Source organism: Petromyzon marinus, chromosome 11 (genome assembly GCF_048934315.1).
Source record: "Petromyzon marinus isolate PM22_M1 ecotype Great Lakes invasive population chromosome 11, UKy_Petmar_22M1.pri1.0, whole genome shotgun sequence".
NCBI lineage: Eukaryota > Metazoa > Chordata > Hyperoartia > Petromyzontiformes > Petromyzontidae > Petromyzon > Petromyzon marinus.
In genome coordinates, this window is record NC_133677.1 from 11125146 (window position 1) to 11131145 (window position 6000).

The window sequence follows — 6000 nt, forward strand, 5'->3', positions numbered from 1 at the left end:
GATTGTCGTGCATGAAGCAGTTCAGCCTGGTACGGGTTTTAAGATATTTTCACCCATGTTTGGTGAAATAATTATTTTTCAATACACGTGTAAAGTGCAGTGGTTACGTATGATAACTTCAGAGTAAATGGCCACATTATGAATGTGAAAACCAGACCAGTGTTTTCTTGTGGTTGATCGTGTTTTCTTGCGTGTGTTAATCGCAACGTTCACATCCATGTCCCACCGAGTTTTGTACCTGCTTCTTGCGTTTTTAATATTGTTCACCATCTTTTCTAGCACGTGGTGTAAAAGCGGTTGCCATATTTTAAAACTCGACCCTGCCAGGAGAATGGGGAATTTCCACCCCTGACCTGAGACAAAACAAGACAAAGATCCCCCATATAGCCTTAACAGACTGTAGGGACAAGCGCTGTTAGCGAGCATCTATGAAGGCCGGAACGGCACACTAGGAGGTGGGCGGCCAACACCACGCTCGACCGCCTTTGTCTCCCCAGTGGCGATGTTCACACACCGCACCAGATACCAAATGATAAGCCACTTTGTTGAGCTATCATTTGAACCTTATTGCAGTACCATAGTACCCAAGCTCCCGCATAATGTCCGTGATGCAGACATTTTTAGTCTGTTGATGGTCGGCGGTACGGCAATCGACTCATCTCGATGAGCTGTACACGATGCACTATTCAAAATTGAATTTTTCGATAACGGATAATAACGGATTATTTTAATGTTACTGATTACGGATTCATTGGTACCCCAGTCGCGGAGTAAAGTAACACCCCTGGAAAAAATAGTGCCCCAGAAATAACATTTAATTGTCTCGGCCATTTTGTATTATTTGGTACCCCGGGGACTGCCATAAGGATCATTTGTGGCCAGGCCGCTAAATTAAAACCTCAGTGGGCTTCGTCTGCAGGTCACAGCAACTCACTCAGCCACTCATTGCTCACCACACTGCAGGTCACAGCAACTCACTCACCCACCCACTCACTGCTCACCACACTGCAGGTCACAACTCACCTACCCACCCACTGCTCACCACACTGCAGGTCACAACAACTCACTCACCCACCCACTCACTGCTCACCACACTGCAGGTCACAACTCACTCACCCACCCACTCACTCCTCACCAATCTGCAGGTCAAAACAACTCACCCACCCACTCACTCCTCACCACACTGCAGGTCACAACAACTTACTCACCCACCCAGTCACTGCTCACCACACTGCAGGTAACAACTCACTCACCCACCCACTCACTCCTCACCAATCTGCAGGTCACAGTGACTCACCCACCCACTCCACTCCTCACAACACTGCAGGTCACAACCACTGGTCTTACTACTTTAATACTGCTGTTTGTGACTGGCCACTTGCCATTTTTGAGCCTTTCGGTCTGTGCTTCGCCACTCAGGCGTTTTTAAATCGCCACTCAGACGTTTTTAAATCGCGAAAATGTTATGCGTTTATGCTTATGCCTTTATTTCTCCAATCAAATTTCTTTAAGATATCTCCCAATGCTGCTGTAAATAGCATTACTGGGAGCAAATATCCATTCCCATTACGATTAAAGCATTAAAATCCCATTGACATTTACATGGAATTCAATTGACTTGTTATGGAATTCAATTGACTTATCGTTATTTAACAGAACCTGATAAAGTGGGATTGCTTCATTTTTTTTTTAAACTGAACTCAACCTTTCCACATATTGCAGATAAATTCTAGCTAATGTGTTGTCAGTGTTGTCAGCGCTCAGCCCGTGAAACTCAGAAATGAAACTGGGAAGGGTGAGGCTCTTTCTTTTTGAAAAAATGTGTTGACATTGGTGTGCCTTTTTCTCTGCAATGAGAGCAGAAAATAAAGCGTCCAAGTCACTTTGCTGGGCAACGGGCCATGCTCTTCCATAGAGCAGGAATTTGGACGACAACGAAAAAAGAATACGAAACATTTGGTGGTGATTTTTGACAAAGCTACACACGGCTAATGACTATGATTAAGCCCGAAATGTAAAGCATAAATCACACCATCGGGAGATGAATGAAGTTCTCGTGGCAGTTTAATAAATATAATGCTGACAGTGTTTCGTGGAGTGGAATTATTATAGCACCTTACCCCCAAAAAACAACACTGGTAGTGGTGTTTATAATACACAAGGTGATCCATTTATAGATCCCCCCACTAGAACCACCTGATATCTAATTACGCCTCTCTCTTTTCAACAGCGGATTGAATTTTGTGAAAGTAATGGCTGTGTCTTACAGAGGAGGGTGGTGAAAGATTTAATAAGTGAATTGAGATTGGTGGAAGACATGCAGAAGCTCTGAATTAAAGCATTGTTTTTGATATACAGAATTGTCTTATTATTCTAGTGTGGTATCTGTAAACGAATGACCCATTATATAATAATCGTTTAAATTACCTAATAATTTCACCCTTCCACGACATGAACCTGCCACTCAGTGCTTAGCTATTCGGCAGACGTTTCACCAACATAATCAATCACTTTCAGGTCTAACCCATGTCACGGTGTCTCCCTACTCACACACTCAGGTGTCTCTAGTTTTTACAAGCGAGCCCTGAGATTGCTTTAGACATTACACATCTCCTATGGTGGCGGGGCGGTGGGGGTCAGTCACTCCATCTGTGTGGGGACTGTCCGTTCGAGAACCAGAACTCACGACGAGAACGTCGGGGCGTTCGGTTCCTGAGACCCAATAAAGACGCAACAAAGACCCAACAAAGACCCAATAAAGACCCAACAAAGACCCAATAAAGACTCAACAGACCCAACAAAGACCCAACAAAGACCCAACAAAGACCCAACAAAGACTCAACAGACCCAACAAAGACCCAACAGAGACCCAACAGAGACCCAACAAAGACTCAACAAAGACTCAACAAAGACCCAACAAAGACCCAATAAAGACCCAATAGAGACTCAACAGAGACTCAACAGAGACCCAACAAAGACTCAAGAAAGACCCAACAGAGACCCAACAAAGACCCAACAGAGACCCAACAGAGACCCAACAGAGACCCAACAAAGACTCAACAAAGACTCAACAAAGACTCAACAAAGACCCAACAAAGACTCAACAAAGACTCAACAAAGCCTCAACAAAGACTCAACAAAGACTCAACAAAGACTCAACAAAGACCCAACAAAGACCCAATAAAGACCCAATAGAGACTCAACAGAGACTCAACAGAGACCCAACAAAGACTCAAGAAATACCCAACAGAGACCCAACAAAGACCCAACAGAGACCCAACAGAGACCCAACAAAGACTCAAGAAAGACTCAACAAAGCCTCAACAAAGACCCAGCAAAGACTCAACAAAGACCCAACAAAGACCCAATAAAGACTCATCAAAGACCCAACAAAGACCCAATAAAGACCCAACAAAGACCCAATAAAGACCCAACAGAGACTCAACAAAGACTCAACAAAGACTCAACAAAGACCCAACAAAGACCCAATAAAGACCCAACAAAGACCCAACAAAGACCCAATAAAGACCCAACAGAGACTCAACAAAGACCAAACAAAGACTCAACAAAGACCCAACAAAGACCCAACAAAGACCCAATAGAGACTCAACAGAGACTCAACAGAGACCCAACAAAGACCCAACAAAGACCCAACAAAGACCCAATAAAGACCCAACAAAGACCCAACAAAGACTCAACAAAGACCCAACAAAGACCCAATAAAGACCCAACAGAGACTCAACAAAGACCCAACAAAGACTCAACAAAGACTCAACAAAGCCTCAACAAAGACTCAACAAAGACTCAACAAAGACCCAACAAAGACCCAACAAAGCCTCAACAAAGACCCAACAGAGACTCAACAAAGAGCCATCGTCCCTCGCGCCCGGCAGGTCGTGAAGGTCTCTACAATCAGCACTACCGCATAAAATCGAGATGGCTGACGGACAATATTGAAACACGCTTCGCAGTCTCAAAGGAGGTGGGGGGGGGGCACGTGGGGGGGGGGGGGGCTCTGAACGGGACAAGCTGCGGCCCTTGCCTCGTGCCTCGCCCTCCCTCTACAGTCGTGCCTCTGTCGGCGCAGAAGATCCAAGGGTCTGATCGTCCGCCAAGCTCACGGTCAACCGCATCTACTTGCACAAGCCATGGCAGCAGATGCGGATGAATAAACTCTCCAGTGGTGGTGCGACTGTGGTCATCCAGAACGGACCGTACAACGTATAACGACGCAATGCCCGGACCCACACATACAAAGGAGTCATCGCAGTGATTACACTCCGCTGCTCCTAAAGCGGTTATCTGGGCTTGACCACCTCTATGTGAAATTGTAGTTGTTCCGCCGCATCTACATTAGAGGCCGACCGAAATTCGGTTTCGGTGCCAAAAATTGGCAAATGGCCTCTTTCGGCATACTCTCGGTTTCGGCCGAAAGTAAATTTTTAACTTTTGGTTTACTTTCGGTTTCGGTCGAAACTGATAATAACTTTGGGTCGTCATTCGTCAACCGAAGATTTATTTTTAGAATATAACGCTAGTGCTACGTCTATCACTCTGCCTATTGGCCGGTCAGTCGGCGCTAGGCAATCCAATGCGATAGGCTACAAACACACACACACAAACACACACAAACACACACACGTCAGCAGCAGCAGCTTGGGAGCGAGGTTACAGCCGCAACCATGGTCTGCTAATGTATATACGACTGGTCAACAGACGGCAGCCTGCTTCTCTATCCGTGGGTGGAGTCTCTTTGGCGGGACGACAACAAAGTGCCCCTGTTGTCTGTTCCCAGCCGCCTGCCCGCCTTGGCTTATGTGTTGCGTTCGCTTCAGTCTACACGCGTGTTGATACCGAGATTCGAAGTCTGACAATTAGAGGCCGACTGAAATTCGGTTTCGGTTTCAATGCCGAAAGTTGGCAAATGGCCTCTTTCGGCATAGTTTCTGTTTCGGCCGAAGCCAAAAAAGTTAACTTTAGGTTTACTTTCGGTTTCAGCCTAAACCAGAAATTCAGTTTTGGTCGGCCTCTAATCTAGATCAGCCGTATGACAGCAGAAGAACGAAGTCGAGGCGTTCCATGACGTCACTTCGTTGTCAGAAACTTCGTGACCAGAGGCTTCGTTAACAAAGGCTTTGTTAAGAGAAGTGCTTGCCACAAATGAAGCACAATACCTTGCTGATCTCGTCAAGGACCATAAACCATCACGCGAACCCCGGTCATCCTTGTAAGCAGCTTTTGGCAAGACACCGCATTGTGCGCTTTCGCTCCTCCCAATATTTGGAAGCCACTGGAGCTATGCAATTTTAAAATCTTCTAGATTGAAAACACTTCTTTAGAACGGCTCTTTGTGTTCAGTCAGGTGTCCTTCCGCCGCACCTCCGATGAGCACTTTTGGCGTTGTACGCTTCAACGTACAATCCTACATATCACCGGCACAATCACGCCGAGGGTTCGCTGACTGAGATGACCGATAGATGCCACCAGCTGTACCCCCAGCTATGCCAACTTGCTGCACTTCATCCGCCTGGTGCTCCACTCGTTGTAGTGAGCGTCACTCCTCTGCCGTCCGTCGTTGCTGCAGGGCAACTGCGTTCAATTGCCCAGTGGCAGGGTCCTTCGCGAACCTCCTCCGGCAGATTATTTTGGTGGAAACGCCCCATCCTCCAATACCAACAGCCACCATTCCCCACTAAGTGACGGCGACGTCACCACGGCACCTGTGCCTGGCCAGGTGCACTTTGAGGCTACGTTAAGTGTCGAACAGACTAAGGTGCCATGGGTTGGCTGACTAAGATGACTGGCAGGTGCACCATCTGTGCCAACTTGCTGCACTTTATCCGCCCAGCTCTCCGCTCGTTGTTGTGAGCGTTGTTCCGCTGCCTGGTAGTTGCCCAGTAGCAGCGTCCTTCGCAAGCCTCCTCCGTTGAGGCCGATCTTGACACCGCTGGTACCAGTCATTCGGCAAGTCCACTGAGCTCGAAATCTTCTCGTACCGCA